Source organism: Rutilus rutilus (assembly GCF_951802725.1).
Source record: "Rutilus rutilus genome assembly, chromosome: 4".
Classification (NCBI taxonomy): Eukaryota; Metazoa; Chordata; class Actinopteri; order Cypriniformes; family Leuciscidae; genus Rutilus; species Rutilus rutilus.
In genome coordinates this window covers 5,593,095-5,615,511 of record NC_140212.1, presented here as the reverse complement: position 1 = coordinate 5,615,511, position 22,417 = coordinate 5,593,095, and the positions used below count along the sequence as shown (strand labels likewise).

At 40.6% G+C, this 22,417-nt stretch overlaps 1 protein-coding gene across 1 annotated transcript in view; it reads right to left on the bottom strand.

Annotated features, from left to right (window-relative positions):
• Window positions 1–22,044, bottom strand: part of wnt5b (wingless-type MMTV integration site family, member 5b) — a gene marked incomplete at its 5' end in the record, with an annotated part of 75,240 nt that extends 53,196 nt beyond the window's left edge. Inside the window, 2 exons of the mRNA XM_084407458.1 lie at window positions 21,505–21,634; window positions 21,859–22,044. The remainder of the gene's footprint in view (window positions 1–21,504; window positions 21,635–21,858) is intronic.
• Between the last annotated feature and the right edge of the window lie 373 nt (window positions 22,045–22,417).

Below are 22,417 nucleotides of genomic sequence, written 5' to 3'. Positions count from 1 at the left end.
CTAGGTGTAAACAGCAATGTCTTGGCTGAACCCGAGATGGATGTTAATACCAGTGTCAACATGGCCAAAAACATGTGACCCGTATAATATCTCAGATCAAGTGAAGCTACTTGATTTAGGTTTGCAAAACATAAGACAAGCTGACACAATAAGGGAGCGTTCAGACAGAACACATTTTTTCTGCTTTTCCAGGCGGATGGATTGCGCTTGTGTCTTTTGCAGCGTTTGATACTGTGTTTTTTAAAAAATGACTAAATAATGTCCTGGTTTCACAGACAATGCTTAAGCTTAGTCTATCCCAGACTAAAAATGCATGTTTGAGATATCTTAACTGAAAGTATAACTTGTCTTAAAATATGTCAGATCTATTGTTTGGTCTCAGGATGCACACCAGTAATGTTTTTTTTTCTAAGGCACGTTTATAAAAGCTACTTAAATGTCCTAACTGAACTAATTCTGGCTTAATCTAAGCCCTGTCTCTGAAACCAGGCCAATGAGTAATAACTCTTAATTAAAACGCAAAAAAAAAAACCTCCCTCAATAACTTACATTTTGAATATTGTGTTGGACATTGGGGAGCCTTCGATTAAAAAAGGTTGAGAAAGCAGCACTGGACTAAAGAATTTACATGACATTTTAAAAATACAAATGACTAATTTAGGGGTTTTTTTTGGTACTTTTAAACTGCATGCATTTGAACTTAGTGTGTCTTTGGAAGGTGACCGTCTTTTCAAAGGCTTTGACCTTTAGCTGTGTGTTCTTCGATGCCTCAGACCCTTCTGCCATGCTGCTGAGGAAAAATGCTGGACATGAACAAAACTGTCTGATTCTCTCTTTCCCTCTCTCTCACGTAAGCCCTCCCTTGTGTTTTTCCAGCCGAGCTCTTTCTGTGAAAAACAATTAGACTAAAACTGCTCAATACCCAAGGTCCTCCGAACGCTTCTTTTTAAATAGAGCCGTCAAGGTGACTTTTCTCCAAACACCCACTGCTTCTGTTTTTCTCTCTCTTCTCCTCCTCCTCCTCTCTCTCTCTCTCGCTCTGTCTTTCACACACACTCATCGCTTTTCTCTCACGCTGTTATTTCCCACTGAGAAGACTATGTCCGATCAGAGCACCTTTTTCTGACAGAACACGCAGCAAACGCAGTAACAGTGAACAGTGTGTGTCGTCCCTGTGAGAACAAACCCATGATTCCCTAAAGTGTGTTGGGCACAGACAGCAGGGCAGCTACACACACACACACACACACACTTTTATCTGACAAACACTAGACAGACTGACTCTCTTTGCATCCAGAGAGTGATTAAAGGGATACTCCACTTTTTTCGGAAATAAGCTCATTTTACAACTCCCCCAGAGTTAAACAGATGAGTTTTACCGTTTTAGAATCCATTCAGCCGAACTCCAGGTCTGACGGTACCACTTTTAGCATAGCTTAGCACAGATCATTGATTCTGATGAGTCCAGTAGCATTTCTTTCAAAATGACCAAAGAGTTTCAATATTTTTCCTATTTAAAACTTGACTCTTCTGTAGTTAAACCGTGTACTAAGATCGACGGAAAATGAAAAGTTGCGATTTTCTAAGCCTATATGGCTAGGAACTACTCTCATTCCGGCGTAATAATCAAGGAACTGTGCGGCCGTACCATGGGTGCAGCAGGCGTAATGATATGACGCAGCGCCTGAAAATAGTCCCCAGCTCGGTAACTTCTTCCAACGTGACCGGGACTAAGTTTGTCTAACCTATTAGACCTATTTTCAGGCGCTGCGTCATATCATTACGCCTGCTGCACTCATGGTACAGCCGCACAGTTCCTTGATTATTACGCTGGAATGAGAGTAGTTCCTAGTCATATAGGCTTAGAAAATCGCAACTTTTCATTTTCCGTCGATCTTAGAACACGGTTTAACTACAGAAGAGTCAAGTTTTAAATAGGAAAAATATTGAAACTCTTTGGTCATTTTGAAAGAAATGCTACTGGACTCATCAGAATCAATGATCTGTGCTAAGCTATGCTAAAACTGGTACCGTCAGACCCGGAGTTCGGCTGAATGCATTCTAAAACGGTAAAACTCAACTGTTTAACTCTGGGGGAGATGTAAAATGAGCATATTTCCGAAAAAAGTGGAGTATCCCTTTAAAGGAGGAGAAAATAGGCGCAAAAAACAGGGAATTCTGGAATGTCAGGTATAAGTCTAAAAAGTATTTGGACTCATAAACACATTTAAAATGACATGACTGTCATTGCATTTGATGACAAAATACCAAAGCAAGTGGCATCTGCAAAAAAAGCTGTTTTACGCAGAACAATTTTTTTCTGATATTTATAACTAATGGGATCTTATAGTAAAGTGTTACCATGTTTTGCTTGAAAACTGTGCTTGAGCTATCTTTCATTAAAATAAATGCTATTTGTTGAGATAGCCTACTTTATTAAATGCAAGGACATTCGGACATCTCCGGCTAAAGTGTCTAGATACTTTTCAAGGCCTCTGTTGATATAAAAGAGTTTGTGAGTGTTTGAGAAAAAGGAAAACAACTCAAAACAAAAGTGACAAGGCCTAATAAATGGAAAATAAAGCATTTTGCTTGGAGCATCTGTCCTTCTCTTTCTCTCTCTGAACAGATTAGCTATGAGAGAGAGAGAGAGAGAGAGAGAGAGAGAGAGAGAGAGAGAGAGAGAGAGAGAGAGAGAGAGAGCGCGCCCAAGGCCACGGCCGGTCTGATCCGCCCAGCTCCCCGAGGCACTCTTAATTCTGACACACATTCATCACTCTCTCCCACACTTCATCATGAGCACTCCTCTAAGCTCACACCTCCAGATGAGATCCCAGCACTCTCCCTCTGTCTCTGTATTCATGTTTCCCCTCTTACAGCTAAGAAACATGCCTTGCTTTCTTGAGAATTAACAACGTCGAACGTAAAAAGCATCAACAAAAAAACTCTGATGTGTCAAAACTGGTTTCTGACACAGAAAACTGGATGCGTGTCTCAATGGGTAGGGCAGAGATTGGGGAAAAAAAAGCACCACAAGGTCATTAAGTCTCTCCCTGCTGGCTCACGTACACTTCTGCCAACAGAAGAAAAACACTGAATCTTCCCGGCCAGTTTTCCATGATCAGGGCGAGGTTGAGCTCAACCCTCTTCCTGAAGCGAGACCCGCGCTGACGGACAGGCGCTCCTGCTCTGGCCACTTCAAAAGGCTCGAAGGCAAGAGCATCGTCAAATCGTCAAAGCAAGGCATCCATCTACAAGAGATGGTTAAATGCAAATTAAAATGCCTGTTTGCAGCATTAAATGTGTTAAAAATATTACTTTCTAAATCTAAAACAGCTGATGGGAATCAAAAATGTATTTTATGATGACTGCTTATAAAACAGAGTGCTTCAGAAGACCCAAAACATATGCAAATATACAGTCGCTTCCAGCTGTGCAAGCTCAGTTTTACATGTGAAATGTGTGTCAGAAAGCAATTCAAACTGCATGTACATTTCAGCATTGCCAAAGAGAGGGGCATGCGTGTTGTAACACATTGTCAGTTCAACTATTTCATCCAACTTCTGTAATGGCAGAGCAACAGTTTTAGTTAAAGTTAGTTACTGTTAACATTCTTAAAGGCAGCTAATCTAACCGACAAATCGGGTTTAATAACTATAGTCAGCTGTACTGATATATACTGCAAGGGTGCAAAGATGAATGTTAAACGTGAAATGCTGTTTGCAGCCCATTTTCTTGCCTTAATGTGATGTATTTCCAAGTAAAATAAGATATTCAGCAAGAAAGGTATTGTAGGGTGGTGCTCAATTTTATCTGTCAGGAATCATCTGAATTGAGAAGTGGCTGTTATATATCAGACTGGAGCCAGAAAGAATGCAAATTTACTAAATCAATGCCTAAATAGCTATTTGGCTTTCAGTAAACATGTTTCTGACTCTGAGCTCGACAAAGCACTCAAAAAAAAAAATGGCACAACAGAAAACAAATGACCAGCACCAGAGACATTTCCTTTCCTGATGTCTACGTCAAGCACAACAAATCACATAAAAATCTAAATGAAAGTACACTGACTACTGAAGCAGAAGGAGAGACGCTGCAGAGTTCTGCCTGACGACAGACAACAGATGTGTTTATGTCCAACTGCCTCCTGGCCGTCTGTTTGTTCGCGCACAGAAAGACCACATGCAGATATCGAGCACACAGTTACGTGACAGCAGACTTATAGAAGTTTCAGATTAAATTCCCTCTAGAAGATACAGGAACAAATGACAGCAAACATAAGGACTGTGAGGAAGTCTATACGAGTTTACAAATTGCGGAGAGATGCATGATGGTGTATAATCCTCATTTTCTTTCATCCCATCTGCCACTTCCTTTTAAATGTGATCGCAATGTGTGAACATTCTATTTTTGGTTATAAACTTTACACTTTTAAGAATTAAAAGTTTGAAAATCTCCCAGTGACATTAATAGAATGTTCAGCATTCCAAAATCTAAAAAGTAGTGATGACATCATTGGAATATTTGCATACTGAATTGTGAATGGCCATCATTGCGATCTCCCACCCACCTCCACTTTTAGATCAATAATCGTTATATTTTAAGATTCACTTTGCTCCTCTGTGGTGCAAAAAAAGTAGGTGGCTGTGTAAAACTTGAAGACCAGGTATAAACCATTTTACCTGTGGACTAAATGAAGTTAGCTAACCTGCTAAGCTAGCCCTACTGGGCTAATGCTACGTCACCTCATTAATATTAATGAGCCGGGCTGATTAGGTTTGGATCATTCTCACGTGTCTGATTGTATGTGCTGCGTGTCTCGCTCTCTCTCATCCTCTCTACTTCTTTCGCATCATTCTCGCCACATTCTTGTCTTCTCGCCCTCCAGCAGAGTGAGATTAGAGTGTGGACGGCCTGTTCCAGAAGCAACTGCACTCAGCAGCCCTCTTTCACAGACCTTCAGGCTCTCTGTCTCTAACACAAACACTTACTCTGGCATCACTACATTCTCAAGGTCTTATCGCCATTACACAATCCCAATTTTTTGCATTTTTTGAAGTGCTTCTCTCTCTCTCTCTCTCTCAGAGTAGCACACACACATTGACCCTCTCTCTTTCTCTCTGTGTGTGTTGAGTGTCAGGATGTTTGCAACTCTTCTCTGCAGCGTTGCGCTCCACTGCCCGCCTCTTCCTCCTCCACACAGGCTCGGCTCTCTCTCCCGCAGCTCCCGGGAGAAGCAGAGTTCTGACCTCTCTTGCTTGGGGAGGCTGGCTCGTCTCCACCTGCCCTCCCCTCAGCATCTAGACCTGGCAGACACCCAGAGCCGGCTCGCTCGCTCACTCACACCCTCCCTCAACCCCACAGCGGGCGATACCGCGCCGCTTAGGTGGGCAAGACACAGTTTGAAGGCCGACAGATAGAGAGAGACAGAGTTAGACAGAAAGAAAGGGACGAGACTGCCACTGTACTGGTAAGCAATGTTTCCATCAAAATGCCACATTTACAACGATAAATTTACATTTATGCACCGGCAGAAACTTTTATCCAAAGCAACTTACATTGCATTCAAGGTACCAAGCCATGATCTTGATGTTGCGAGCACCAGAATTTTCAGCATCATTACTCCAGTCTTCAGTGTCACATGATCCTTCAGTAATCACTCTAATATGATGATTTGCTGCTCAAGAAACAATCTTTCATTATCACAGTTGAGAACGGTTGTGTTGCTTAGTAATTTTGTGGAAACCGTAATACTTTTTTTTAAGGGACCCTTTATGACTAGAAAGTTCAAAAGACCAGCATTTATTTGAAATATTAACTTGTTACTTTTGTAACATTATAAATGTCACTTTTGATCAGTTTAATGTATCCTTGCAAAATAAAAGAATACACTTCTTCTTTTTTTAACGGTACTGGATATATATATTCTAACAGTATGATTTCAGTGATTGTGAATATTACCAACTGATGTACATTCATGGTGTATATTCTGAGAGATTCAGCTATCCAAAACAGAACAACAGCGAGGACTTGAAAACAGAAGGAAGCTATAAACTGCATGATTTCATTAATATTTCAAAAAATTGTAATTGTTTGAAAGTTATTGAGCGATCCACCAGGGGCGAGAGTGTGTTAGAGCAAATGTGGGCCGCAATGGGGGGAAATCCATTGCCAGCTGAACCCAGATTGATGATCGTCTCTCGCAGCGGCAACAGCATCTGGTAAATGCCCACACGCAGAGAACAACCCCCTTCGCAGGATACTAATGGAACGGCCCAAATTGGTGTTTGGGCCCAAACCAAGAACACGAGTGTTGTCTGTAGCCATGCAGAACTAGAGAGCAGACAGCTGGGCACAGATACTGATTGATCACAGTGGTGCGTACAGGAATGTTGAGTGTGGAGAGGTAAATGGGAAAGGGGAAGAGAGAGTCTGGAGGGCTGCGTGTGTTTTGAGCCGAATGGCACTGAAGGACAGACATGGGCCATGACGGACACTGGAAATGCTGAAGCGTTGCATTTTTCTGACTGCCTCTCAAACGCCCAGCTACAAGTACATGGGAGAGAGAGAGAGAGAGAGAGAGAGAGAGAGAGAGAGCACAAACACAGTCTATAGCACTACAGGAGTTTATCAGCATCAGCACTCATGCATTATACATGCTTTTTTACAGAAAACATGTGACGCATGCTTGCTGCCACAATTCCCCATGGTGAACATAACTGCTCTACCAAATAATCATTGCAACTAAAAAAATTAAGAGACCTAATATTTCCCAAATCCTTTCAAATCTTTCATCCCTGGATTCTCTCCCCAATGTTTCTGAGATGCTTTGAATCCTCTTTGGCCGTTCCTGAGCTTGGCTAAAATCCCCTTCGATGGCCACTTACATAATTTAAATTCCCAGAGCTATCGGTTTGAATTTTGTCCTTCCTGCATTCAATTTCGGTCTTCATTTTCTGAATCAGTACTTCATAGGAGTGAACAGCTATGTAAGGGGAAATATTAAGTTTAATCCGTTTATTTAGTGAGAACGACTGTCTGACTGTGCTGTTTAATTATATTAAATACTAGTTTAAATATTAGTTTAAATAATATTACTATATGACAAAAAAAGTGATGACAGACCAATATGCATTTACATTCACAATACCAAGAATTTGCTAAAAGATGTCTGATTGTCTACACTACAAATTTGTGTAGACAATTTTTTTTAGAAAATTAAAATAATTAAAATAATTTCAAAAATACAAATCTTTTTTTTGTTGTTTTTTTACAAATATTATATGAATTACAAATATTATTTATGGTAAATGTTTTAAATGTAAATTATAAACATATTAAAAAATATAAATATATAGGCTAAATTAAATTAGATTTATATATAGGCTATATCAATGACCAGTGAATGACAAGTTTGATTAAACCATCAACGTATGAGGAACAAATATTATAAATATTTTAAATATGAGGGAAGAACAAAAATACTAAACTTGGTTAGGCGGGTATTTCTCTTACAAAATTATTTGGCAAAAAAAAAAAAAAACGCATAGAAAAAAAAAAACTCTGAGGAAATAGCATAGATTGACTACAATGTTATCAGTTATTAATATTTTGTTGGTTCTCTCTTGTTTTTGAATGTGTTCATAATTTCTTTGTATGACAGCCTGGCCTCTCTCTCTCTCTCTCTCTCTCTCTCTCTCTCTCTCTCTCTCTCTCTCTCTCTCTCTCTCTCTCTCTCTCTCTCTCTCTCTCTCTCTATATATATATATATATATATATATATATATATATACACACATAGTCAATTATACTATATGAAATTCAGCAGAATGCCCTGTTCTAATGCCAACCTTGGATTCTCTGCCTCGAGTTATCTTCATCTGCTGTCAGGACAACTTGGGTTGGTTTAAAGCGAATACTCTATCTGTCCTCCTTGAGGTGTGACCCCCTCGGCCCCGCAGTGTGCTCTCAGGGCTGATTAGTGGCCCTCAGAGGCTCTGCTGGGAGCCCTGTCTGCCTGCCCACTGTCAGTCTAATTGCAGCGAGTGTAGCCAGATCCCTGGGGAGCGCTGGTGTGAAATCCAGATATGATATGTACTATTAACTAAACTGCAAAAAATCCCCATGCACACATGCTGCCTGAGCTCTCCGTACATCATCCAGCCCGCGCCACAGACACAATCTGCCTCTCAAACACGCTATAAATTACAGCAATGAAAAGTGAGGAAGAAAGGAAGAGAAATTCAGGAGAGTGACAGGCCGATATATTGGCAATGGGGGGAAAACCATACCTGCTTTTCTGATTAACAGATTTCCATTTCATTTATGTCATTTGTTAAATGCAAGCAATATAACAAAAACCAAGAGTTGCGCTGTCCTGAATATCACCTGACCTTAAAGGGACAGTTCACCCAAAACTGAAAATTCTGTCATCACTCCAACAGCACACCCTCAAGTTGTTCCAAACCTGTATGAGTTTAAGTTTCTTTCTTCTGTTGAACACAAAAGAAGATATTTCTAAAGAATGTTGGTAACCAAACAGCCTTCAATTGTATTGGGGGAAAAAATACTATGGAAGTCAATGGCTACAGTCAACTGTATTCTTCAAAAATATCTTCTTTTGTGTTCAACAGAAGAAAGAAACTCATACAGGTTTGGAACAACTTGAGGGGGAGTAAATGATGACAGAATTTTCACTTTAATGTCTCATTCAGTTTTATAATTGTGTCTTCATGTCTTGCTGTCTCTCTCACTCCAACCCTCTTTCTGCACAAAATCAGAAAAGATTTCAAGATAACTCTCTCACTGCATTCCTTCTGTGCCTGCTTTCCCACTGTTTCCTTCGCGGGCAGATCTTTGCCTCTGAATCTGTCTTCCCCAAATCTTCCCCTATATGTTTTCTCTAAAGGAGAGAGCGCCCTCTGTCTGCAGCCGCAGGAACGACTCTTCAGCGCGAGCCATTGTCTTCATACCAGAACATCTGCCAGCATGAGATCATTTTATAAACTCTGAAGACAGGAAAGACGTTGACAAAGGAATTAATCTTGCTCAAGGTATCGGTCTTGACAGTACCAGCAATCAGAAACAATTCAAGGACCCCTCCGTTCTGAGAGATCCCCAAATCAATTCCCTTGACAGTGAGTTATCACCTTGATGCGTGAAACGCTCCGGCAGCAGCATCTCTATCCTCCCGATGCAGAATGGGCTGATAGTGGAAGAGATGATGGTGATAATTGAAGGAGGACAAATGTTTAGGGAGAAAATAGAACCAAACCAGACGCAAAGCAAAGAACTGCTCTCAGCTTTGCTGAAAAACAACTGAAACCAGCCAAATGTTTGGTGGTCTTATATGGTTTAGGCTGGTCTAGACAGTTTCCCAGTCTGGATAAGTTGGATATTAGATGGTCGGTCAGCTGGTTTCCCAGTCTGGCGAGCTTACAAGTGCCCAAACCCCCTCTAAAACCAGCAGGACAGACTTGTCAAACCAGCATGGGAGACCATATAGGGAAACCCAGCAGTCTGGGAGACCACGTAACCACTTTAGGCTGGTTAAAGATGCTTTTTCAGATATCAGCACAGGAAATCACAGTTTAACCTTTAAATCTGTAAACCCTTGAAAAGAAAACATACAAACAACACAAGCAGGCTACATGTGTTCTGAACTCCATCTAAACAAAACATATAAAAATATATATATATGTCAGGCACCAGCAATACATTTCTACATTAGATTTTATTTAAAGTAGAAGAAGTTAACACACAGAATGTGTAGGAATGATGAATCTGAAGGATTTATGCTGTGCGGAGGCAGACGCCTCTCTGGGTGTTAAAGCCCTTCACGCTTCGGATCAATAAAAGAGCTTACACTTCCTCCACTCATTTCCATCGTCCCTCCATCCTTCACGTAAACAATGATACAGAGAGTGATCTGTGCAAAGATCTATGGGACAAAGTGACAAAGAGGAAAAACCCTTAGCTCAATACTGCTTTTCATCTTCTTAATAATTTCATCTTTTGCCTGACATCTTGGCTCGAGCAAAGAGACAGAAAAAAAGAGCGAGTTGTGTTACACGCATTCACTCAGTGCGGTTTCTCATGCATTCCAGCTTTCAGAAATCAATTCTCTGTTCATTTTCCCACAGGCGGAGGAGCAGTGACACTAAGCTGCCATAGAGGGGCGATATTTCCCACCAGATATGACTTGTGTCCATCTTCCTCTCTATCCCTCCCTCTAACGCCATCATTCACTCCTCTTTTCACTCTTGAACAGTGAAAAGTTGCTGTTTCCACACAAACACACACATGCAGACACAAACTGCAATGTCACATAAACAATGGCAAATGCACTAACACACACAAACTTCAACTTTCTCTCCCTCTCTCTCACACACAAATATGCACTGCAATCACAGTTCTGACAATCACAAGGCTATAACTGGCATGCACTGCACACAACTGTCTCTCTCTCTCTCTCTCTCTAACACACACACACACGCTGCTCCACCATCTCACAGCTGAAGACGAGGACCTCAGGGCACAGAGCTTCACCAAAAGCTGTCACGCTGGCAGAAAGGCCTGCAGGGCACTCGCACTCTCTGCGCTCCCTCACATCACGGCTCTGCCCATCTATCTGTCTGCCTACACCGACTGTCTCTCAAAACTGCAAACCATCCGTCTGTCTGTACCATCGTCCAATCTGTGCAGTTCTCCCCCTGTCCCATCACTGTCTGAATCCATCGCTAATGAAACTCACTGTCCTCTCCAAATCATCAGTAATGTTTGGTCATTTTGAGATTATTGGCTCTGGTTGATAACTGTGCCCTACTGACAGCCTTGACAATGAATAATGGACATTTTCTGTTATTAATGTTGCATGAATTGTGTGTATGACATCTTGGCTTGACACACACATTACAGTTTTTTATTTTATTTTTTTTTTTAGCAAAATTAAATTAAATTAATCAAAGTTGACAGTAAAGACGTTTATGTTTTAAAAAAGTTATTCCCAATAAATGTTGTTCATGTCAAAGAATCCTGAAAAACAATGTATCACTGTTTTCAAAAAAAATATTAAGCAGCACAACTGTTTTCAACATTGAAAATAATAAGAAATGTTTCTTGAGCAGCAAATCAGAATGATTTCTGAAGGATCATGTGACACTGAAGACTGGAGTAATGATGCTGAACCATCACAGGAATAAATTAAAATGTAGTAAACAGAAAACAGTTTTAAACTGTAATATTATTTTTTTTTCACAATATTACTGTATTCCCAAATGTTATATAAATAAATAAATCCATTAATTTTTTAAAGAAAAGTTATGTAAATAGAAAGGAGAACTTTTCTTTTAAAAATTTATCTTTTTAGAATGATATATATAATTATCTATACAATTATAATAATATAGACAAAACATGCAAATTCATATATGTAGGCTATATATTAAACTAAGATATTGCATATATTTTATTTCATACTAAATAATAATACTATTAAATAATATATTAGTAATACGAAAATTCCAAATATTTTATACAATTTAAACAGAATATATTAAACATCTTACAATGCATTATATCTGTCATCGGCCAAAACTCATATCGGTCATTTATAATAATTATTCCTCCTGATTTACAGACTGCAAATCAATTTCATCATCTATCTAAACATCTGTATGCTCGCCATGTAATAACAATGACACTACTGGAATGCAGAACACCACCGAGGGAACCTTAACTCACAGTTAACATGCTCGGATACACACACAGAGGCACAACGCAGCACCTGTTGAGCCTCCTGTCCAGCGTCTGCTTTAAACGTCGTCTCGAGGCCTCTGCACGCTCTAAATGGCTCTTTAAAAGAGCCTCCGTGGATGTGGAGGACCACACCAGCAGTCCAACGAGTCCCATTCACCGGGGCCGTGTTTGGGTTGGCCGGCTGAAAGAGGCGTGATTTACAATAGATCAACACAGCCGTCCGGCCCGGGACACACAGAGCGGGCCCCTGCTGTGTCATTTGGGGTCAAACGGTAAAGATGTGCCTCGCTAGCGTTAGAGACGAGCCACGACACCCGGCTCTTTGTCCAGGGGTGTTGCTGCTTGGTTGTTTGTTTTGCTGGTGTAAAGACCACATACTCTTGGTATCACGGGTTTGGAGGAGTTCATGGTCCGCTGAGCAGCATCTTTGATCTGCTTGGCTCTCTGACAAACATTCCCTGCCCCGCTAATCCTCATTAATGGCAGGGTTAGAATCCATCTTTTCATCATCCGAGCAAAAGAGTGGAGAGGAGAGGTGGTAAGAGCTGAGAGAAAGTGATGATGCAAAATGCCAAATTGCTCCCAAATGCTAATGGAAGCCCAGATTCCGTTCGTCCATTTGAACGTCGGAGTCGGCGTGTTTCTGTAAACTAGCTCACAATGAGGTGAAATCAGTCGTGAAATGCGCCTGAGGCAAAGGTTTTAGGCTTTAGAGAGAGAGAGAAAAAGAAAGATGCTTTGAAGAAGGAACGAGAGAGAGGAAAACAACACATCAGCACGTTATAGTTATAGACTAAAAGGGAAATTGACAGAAGGCGCATTTGGGGTCCCACCCCCACAAAACCTGAACTTCCCAAGTGTGTGAATCTGGCTGTGAACACGTGAGGGGATTCTTCTAATAAAAGCCATAATGTTGTGGCAGTGGAGTGGGAAACCTCAACGGATTCAACAAAAGACCTGCTGCTGTTTCGAATCCCTCCAGACATCCTGATGCCCCCACAGAGCCCACCACGACTCCAAAGAACCGAGCACTCGCAGGTCTCCTTTCACTTTAGAAAGGCCATTCAGGGTCTGGTTCTGAATTTTAGCAAACAAAACCACAAGTTCTATTGCATGTTTAGTCTGAGACACCCATTTCATTCACCCTTTATTTACACTTGGAATAGCAACAATGAGAAACAGAGTTCGCATTTACATCACATTTAAATGACTAGAAATAAAGTAAAAAATACCCCTGCAATTTTAGGCTTTAAAAACACCACTAAACGCTTCACAGTTGAAAGTAAAAATCTGTCCAACCCAGAGTTTCTATCGTTAACTTAAACTATAAAACTAAAAACCATTTATGGTAAAATAAATTAGGTTTAAGTACTAAAATTACACAAAAAAAAAAAATACAAACACACAACAAACTGACTAAAACTTTAACTAAATTATAAATGATAACTTTAATTAAATGATAGTAATTATACTAAAATGACTCTGGCCCAAACCAGATGAAAAATGCAAATTCGATCCCTTAAATTCAATGTCGCATTCCTATCTTCAACAAGCTGCATGTTTTGAGGTAGCATTCACACTAAGTAGTGATGAGTGCTTTAGTAAACATCACTAATAAGAAAATGGTGCACTACTCTTAACATCTGTAATGCCTCAGACGGTATAAAATGCAGGCAAATTTGGAACAATACCAGCACATTGTGTTTCAGTGTTACTAGGTCACAGCGCTAGATTAGGTGAACTCCCAGCATTTGCCCCAAAAATCTTGTTTAAGAGAAACCCTTTTTTAACCCAAACACCCCATTTCCCCCTCTCTCGCTGTCAGCCCTCTTCCCAGGACTCCCCAGACCCTCACCCTATCACGCTGGTAAATGACTCCATTGAAGTCCTGTTTGCTCAAGTGGGCCCGGCCAATTATCTCCCAGCTTTCAGAGCTCTTAATGACACCAATTAAGGCTGCTGTGAGGGCCGGGGCAGCGAGGTCAGTCTCTCGTCTACCGAGTGTATGTGTGTGAAGCTAAACTGTGGGGAAATTGTGTTTCAATTGGTGCAAGAACAAGAAAACATGTGAGGGGAGAAAATGAGAGTGTTTTAGAGAAAGCGTGGCCATATGTGAGAGTGTGTGTGTGTGTGTAGGCTCAAGCAGGATTTACACAGCTATTATACCAGTCTATTACCGGCGCTCTGCTAGTGCCCTCGCAATCTCCTTAGCTCACTCCTTAAACCCTATTCCTCACTCAATGTGTTCAAATGTGCAGAGCAGAACCGCCCGCTCTCACCTAAATCCCCTGGCAGCGCTTTAGTGCTGCCCCTGTCAGGCCCTCCGATTGCAACACATCGCTACAGAAAAAAAGACAAATGCATAATGCATAATAATACTCATTTGCTCTACAGCAACATTCATGAATGCACATAGACCTGAATCTCTCCAACAGTATTCACAGAAACAATCGGTTATGATGAAGTGCACGGAGAAGGACTTTTTTTGGTTTAGATCTACAATAAACACTACAGGCAGAATGTGATCAGTTATGTGCAACAGCAAACCACATTTTTCTATATCTGATATGTTCTAGTTTCCACTAAATCACAGGAAAAGAATGAGTTAAGTGTAAAAAGAGTGACTTACACAATGCGTTAATGAGGTAAAGCTCGTTGAAACCCTGCCAATGCAAACTGTGCATTACAGATCTCATGGCAAATACTTAAATGGAAATCTTTCCATTTGTGAGCTAGCATGAACGCAAGACTAGTATAGACAGGTAGACAGATTGATCATTCCATGGTTAGAAGACCAGCATGTTGTCGATGCTGATCTCCAGCATGGCATCTTAGTGTGCTGGTATCATCATTACCAGTTTCCGAACTAGCAGTACAGCACCAGGGGAAGGTCAAAAGAGTTCAGCTTGCAGATGGACATCTTTAGGCACTGCATTGTATCGCTCAATTTTTCCAGTGTCTTGAAGCATAAGCATGCAAAAAAAATGGCATGTCTTAGAATTGGTTAAATATTTAAAAATAATTATTAATAATTATTAAACCATTATAACCATGCTCCATTCTGTTGTGTTCTGTCCAGTTGAGTTTAAAGACGACCTATTATGCCAGGCAACTGGGCAACTCCGGCCCTCAAGATCTACTTTCCTGCAGAGTTCAGCTTCAACCCTAAACAAACACACCTGAACAAGCTAATCAAGGACTTCAGCATTACTAGAATCCTGCAGGCAGGTGAGTCTGATCAGAGTTGGAGTTAAACTCTGCAGGAAAGTGGATCTCGAGGGCTAGAGTTGCCCAGCCCTGTAGTCTACTAAAATAGGTTTTCATTTTTGAATGTTAAAAAAAGAAAATTTTCTAATATTTTACATTGTTGCAGCTCCTCTCTTCCCAGTCTGTCAGTAACACTCTGTTTAGTTCCTGTCTCTATGAAGCCCCTCCTTCAGAAAGGTGCAATGTGCTCTGATTGGTCGGCTGGACCAGCATGGTGTGATTGGTCAACTGCTTAGACCTCATCCCTTTTTTGGGGGAAATTACTTGGGCAGGATTTTTTTAACGTGTAATATTGTGACGTGTTCGTTACCGGAAGAAAACTCAAGACTACAATGGAGGCGTTTCAGGGAGTTCAGAAACTTAGAGAATAACTGCTTTTGAGTGATTGTGCTTTGTGATTTTTCATGCTCAAACAACAACATTATACACTAAAGTTGAAAATGTTAAAAAAGGGGGGGAATCATAATAGGTCTCTTTAACATAGTATCATCTAAAATAAATACGAGGACCCATTATAGTTGCTACACTGCAAAAAGTAATTTCCTAACTCGAATTTTTGTCTTGTTTTAAGCTTTAACCTCAAAAACAAGACTAAGTATCTCATGCAATTTATCCTCTGAAGTAATTATTTCTTGATTTAAGAACGTTTGGACAGAAGCGAGACAAATATATTATCCAAAAAAGCCTCTGGTGCACATCTCTTGTAAATATGTACACGTGAATACACAAACACACACAAACATTCAAACATGTAGTTCGCTAATATCCAGATTACAGAGGAGACAGTAAACAGTGTGGAGCCAGACTCTGGACCATAGCAAAGCTCAATTAGGGCATGAAACCAGGAGAAAGAGGCAAATCATCCATTCTTGCGCCCTTCAACAAGTTCCAGAAACCCTGCTGCGCTTCAAACCCGTCCTGCTGCCCAGGCCACACTCAAACACTCACCATCAAGACAACCAATTTTGCACATCATTATCTAACAGCGAGGGGGAGAGATTCACATGCATGGCTTTTATCTATTACTACACTTTGAATCTTGAGCAGGAATCCACAGGCCTTAAAGTGGTTAAAAACGCACACGCTCACACATATGCACAAAACAGCCGTCTATATCTGTAAAATCTATTCTCTCTCATGAAAAACTCTCTAAATAAGCAGAGTCTTTTTGCATAGCTGATTAATGTGCTGGAATATCCCTGAATTCTGCCGACGGGGAATCTTCTCTTCACACCCAGAGGTGAACACACACACTCACAAATTAACAGCTGGCCAGAAGTGTCTCATACAGCTGTGTTTACACTGGGTCGATGCCATGGTGCACTGACAATACATCCTAGCGGGGAGAAACATCATGTATGAATTATTGTACCGGTAACATCCACAGCCACTGTTTCATGGGTGCATTGTGGTTGCGGCAAGATTTCAATATGCATACAAAGTGGGAAGAAACTTTAAGGCCACACTAGCAAACAAGCATGAATGCAAGCTTTTGTTTTCATGTTTTGTTGTACATACTTAACGTTACATTGCAGTGGACTCAAGGGGGCGATAGAGTTTCCTTCAAATGTCTGTGACATTAAACTGTGTGTTATTATTCAGGTAGCTAGCTATAAACATGCTTAAGCTGACACTGCTTACGACAGCTTCTTTTGCACTTGATAAATGTCATGCTAAGTCCGCACCAACAATCGAGGCACTCTAATTTCAGCATTACTCATGTTGTGTCTGAGATGCGCGCAGCACTTCTGCTGATCATTGTCTGTGTCTGGACAGTACGTCAATACGCATGTGTGTGTGTGTGTGTGTGAGCGATAGATGCTGACGCACGTCAAAATACACGGTACAGGTGATGAAGGTAAACACACAGACAGACAAGCCCGTTCACACTCAGACATGATGTCGATACTCTGTGCCCTTCAACGGGAGAAAGGCAGGAGGCCAAAACGTGAGCATTTCACAGCCTGGATGTCTCTAATCGATGAACGAACAGCCTGCTGTTCTCAAGGCGGTGTTGAAATAGTGGCATGTTTTTAAGAGTGCACACCTGGTGTTGGGGCTTCTTGTGAGCATCTGAACAAATAACACTGGCTCTGACATGATTACAAGCTAGAAAACATCTCCAGCCAGAAGCCCGTAATCTCTGGCGAAAAATAAGTGCAGTGCAATGCAGAACTGTTATATAGTTGCTCAGCAAGTCAAGATTTTAGTTTACGCTGCATTATAAGTCAGGGATAGCTGGGAAAAATGATGATCCCATAACCTCATATTCACATGACGTCTGACCTATAGTCAGGCCCATGAAGAGTCTGCATGAACTTTGCAGAATTGGCATTTCACACGCCCCATGTGTAGTTGTTTATGAAATGTTTTGGCTAATTTATGATTTTAGCTATGCATGAGATGAGAATGCTTTCTCAATTCAACACATTTGACAATGTTTATATATATATAAAATAAATGTCAAATTATTTCAGGGCCGTTGCATCTGTTTGCTATAGGCTTTACGCAATTTTTATCCCCCCAAAAAAAGACTAGCTCCGCCACTGCGTTTGATCTCTCATGTGGATGAAAGGGTCATACGCACACATCAACGCTATAGACACATCAGGCTCGAGTCAGACAGTAGGCACTTCTACACGTTTATCAGTCCCTAAATCAGTCAAAGAAAAGCTTACATGATAGAGTCAGAGGCCAGCACAAGTGCTTGTGAGCAGGGGGTGGTAATATTTGCACTTAAAAGAAAGAGGCCTAACCTCTCAGTGGACTGCAGGGCCTGCTGGGGAGTATTGTCACACTTTTGAGAGGTATCTGGTTCACGGTGATCAGGAACAACAAAGAACAACCTCACAGATCGCGTTTGATTCCTAGTACATGATGTTAGATTGCATGAAGTTCTGTGTGTATGCATTTTCCTGAAAGCGAGAGAAAGAAAGGTAAGTGATAGGAGAAAGAGAAAAACAGACAGAGAGCCAAAGAGTGTGTGTGCTGCGGATGATGGGGGATGTGTGTGTGTGTGTGTGTGTGTGTGAAGCGCGTGCTCAGGCAAGAGAGGCAGGTTGGCTTGTGCAGGTGGGCTGTTGACGGTTTTATCTCTCTGAATCAGCTTTTGAGAGGTTTCCCAGAGCTTTGGCCACAGAAACACGACTGGTGTCTGCAGCTTCTCATTCCACCCCAGAACTCAAACATTTCATTAAATGAATCAATGTCTTAATCAACCCAGCCCCCGTCACATTCCAAATACCACAGAAAAACAGATAGACACATATAAAGGAGAAAAGGGGAAAACCCTTGAGGAACGAAGCTAAAAACATCTGAAAGCTAAACAGCAAGCTCTTGATCAGATATCCGACCCTTTTCCCTTCAAAAACGAGGCTTTAGGCTGTGTGATCAAAGAAAACAGCCGCAAACTCTTTTAAAACTAATTCAGAAAAGGAAAACCTCAACAAACGCACTTCCATACACATCCTCAGATGTTTACCACACCGTGGATAACACATTTTCAGATTCATGCTGATTTAAATCACCACATCGCTGCAGAACAAATGGGAATAATCAAATACAAGACGGGTGCCCGTCTGCTCTTACACGGACCGTCCTGCTCAAAAAGAAGGAGCATTAAAAGGAATGCTAGTCACGAAACGACGAATTAAAGTACAGGACTCCGTGGACCCTCTTAACCTCAGAGAGCGGTCAGCTAGTGGAAAGAAGTGCGTGTGTAAGAATGACCGTTTTTAAGTATCGATAAGGACATCTGGCCAATACGTTTAACACAAGGCCGGCGTATCAATTAAACCTGCACAAATACAGTCTCTGGCAGGGAGAAAAGGTAAAACGCGAATACATGAAATATATAGGGGAATGAAACCCGCAGCCAGCGTTTATACACACAACAGGAGATATTGCTTCCCACTGTCTGTTCTTCAGTTGGAGCTGATAAAAGAGAGCCTCAGAGTACATCTAAATCTTCACGTGTTTGGTTAAACGACACCTGTTTATATTTTTGCGGTTAGAAACTATTTTGGCCCAGCAGACAAGAATCTTCTTATCATTCCAGAGGCACTGAAAAGGTAGCTTTACATTACACAAACACAAACTGTGGAGAGAGCAACACAAGAAATATCCATAATAATCAAACAAAACAGAAGCACGCAACATTTTGCATAATGTTTGTTAACCCTTCAAAACATCCCAGAAAAGGAACGGATTTCTATTTTCCAGCACATTAAGACTTAAATAATATTTCACATTTTGGAATCCATGACAATCTCCCAGGATATAAAAAAAATCATTTAGGGTTAAAAATGACAAGTATTGTAGTAAAAGCAATTTTTATGGAGAATTACTTTAGCAAAAAAAATAAAAAAATAATTACGTCTGTTTTGTTACAGATAGTTATTGCTTGATAATCTTCAAACAATGTGAATATACATAGGCCTAACAATTATACAATATATATTAATATATTTTCAATCACAGTTAAACCGTCTTAAAGACGTTTCAGACAAATACACTATAGGCTACTTTGTTATATATTTCTTTAAGTGATGGTTCACCCCAAAATGAAAATTTACTCACTTTGAAGTTTTTCCAAACCTGTATGAATTTATTTCTTCTGCTGAACACAAAAGAAGACATTTTGAAGAATGTTGGAATAACCAAATAGTTGATGGTTCTTAGTTCTTTGACTTCCATAGAAAAAAAAAGAAAAAAAAAAATACCATGGAAGTCAGTGGGGCCCACATTCTTCAAAATATCTTCTTTTGTGTTCAACAGAAGAAAGACACTCATACAGGTTAGGAACAACTTGAGGGTGAGTAAATTAAATGATGATATAATTTTAATTTTGGGGTGAACTATACTTTTAAGTGTAAATATATAATAACACGATAAATGATTTCGTCGCTATCCAGTATTGATCTTAACGGCTCGAGCAGCGTGCTGTTGCTATGGCTACCTCCTCATGGTGAACAACTTCCGTTCGCGAGCCTACACAATTGCGCTGTGACTAATTTGTAATCTAATTTCTGGGGTTACTCAAACGTTTGAAAACACTGTTAAATTACATAAATATGTAACAACAGCTGTTGTAAAAGAATAGACTCTTTAAAAATCCTGGCTTCAAGAATCGACCCCCATAATTTGTACCTGGCGCTTTTCAAACGCACGAGAATTTTTTTTTAATTGACAAACTACAGATGGCTTATTTAAAAGCTGCACCAAAAGTCAGCAACTGTCAATCATTTTTCAGCTTCAACACATTACATGAAGTAGCCTATTTTCGCAAGGAAGTCCCGGCACGATCCAGATAATAATTTCAAACATTTGTGCCCCAAACTGAGACTAAAGACTGGTGTGACTCCGATTATTTTAGTATCCCAGTCTAAGATTAACTGTAAAAAAGTGAGTCGTTTTAAACATCGGACCATTATTAAATTAACAGGATATGAGTGTTCTTTATGTAAAACGATTGCCTAAATAAGACTCGTTGGGAGAACGGGGAGTGAAGCATTTAAAAAAAAAAATGTATTTAGATTTGTGTTTATCTGTGTGTCTCCAACTTTATATAGCCTAGTATTTCCATATTTGTCTGTTACATATTTACGTACTTCATAAATCTACAATTTACGTAAATTAGCTTAATGCCAAGTACAAAGAGTGGCGCAGGGATGCAAGCCTACAAACAGGGTTGGAACGCTAATAGAAAACATGCATTATGAAAACTATGCGCGTGAATAAAATACTAACAATTTTACTTAAGCTCCATGCTATTTTTATCCAAATGGTCAACAAACAGGAATATGTTGCAGGCAAAACTACACTTAAAAAGGGATAACAAATACATAAGGCATAATTGTGAGAGTGTTATAGTGAATTGCACGGCTGTGTCAAACGCAGGCCTACACACGGTCCCATTATGTGCAAAGTGTTAAAACACTCCCTGTCTGCTCAATATTTCCATTTTTTAAAACTATTTTTTTTTAAATGTAGATGAAAGCTTCTGTGGGTGTCAAACAAGAGATAGTGATTCAGATAATAGGCTACTAGTTTTGTCATTTAATATCCCTCAGCATGAACGCAAATCAAATGTTAAACGAGACTAGAAGTTATATATTTTTATTATATATATTTTTTATATTTGTAGGACAAAGAGTCCTACAACTAGCAGTGTGACCTCAGGTAGGTGACAGTGACTTTCCTCCTGTAACTAATTTCTGTAATTGCTCAAACCGATGGTGCTGCAGCTCACCCCCCCCCCCCCTCTCTCTCTCTCTCTCTCTCATGCTTTAAGCAAAAACATACTTTTGCAGGAACCTTGAGATGAATCGGGTTTATGAAGCCAGTACGTTTCGCTGGCCGGCACAAACCTTTCTCGAGGCATGTTCTGAAACAACCACACGCTCCAGGCAACATCAACAAACATCCTTTCCAAACAATGTATATGCTACATCTTTTAGGTTTGATAGTAACTGAGCTTACTTGTTTGCAGATCTCGATCTATCCGTTCAGTGTAGGTCTCCAAAAGTTCCTCCAAAGTTCCAGAGTTGAAGTCTTGACAGCTGAACTTGGTCTTCTGCTCTCCGTTATGTTCGTTTGAAGCGCTTAGTTACTTTTGAAAACATGAAACAATTCCACCTCCGATCAATTGAACATTGGTACTCGAGTTTCCAGTGTTTTTCTCTCTTTCATTCACTTACAACAAAAACATAGCAACTCCAAAACACGGCGCTGTCCATTGCACACGCACACACACACACACACACACACACAGAGAGAAAAAAAGTTCCGCGAAAATGACGAGATTTAATTTTTTCAAACTTTTGATACACTCACCGGGCTACAGTGCATTACGACGTCACGCAACAGGTGTCAATTAAACATTCGATAGTTTGACAAGAGCGCAAACAAACGCGCTGCGCGTGCGGTGCGCAACAGGGGCGACTAAAGCCTTTTCCTCCTTATTAAAGAAATTAGCAGACAAAAGCAGTCTGGAGTCATTCAGTCCACCTCACAGAGCTCATGCATTCACAACTTTTTTGCGCTTAAAACTTCAGTTCTGCATTAAATCCTCCTTTTGCGCAGGAAATACGGAAACCTTTTCAAACTTTCCCCCTCTTTTCTTTCCAGAGGCTGTTCGGGCTCTTAACCCAAAACCTAAAGCAGACGACGAAGAAACTCCAGCGACTGCTTCAGTCCGCAGGCAGGGGGGTGAAAGAGTGAGTTTTGACTAGTTTGCGCTTTGCCTCCTCATGGGCCTGCCCTCCCCATCTCTCCAGCTTCGACACAGGGGAGGGAGAGAAACCACAGTCCTCCAACAGCGCCCTGCCATTCGACGAACACTTGGAACAGCGTCCCAACCGCTGCTCCTATTAGTCAGACAATAAAGTTGTAG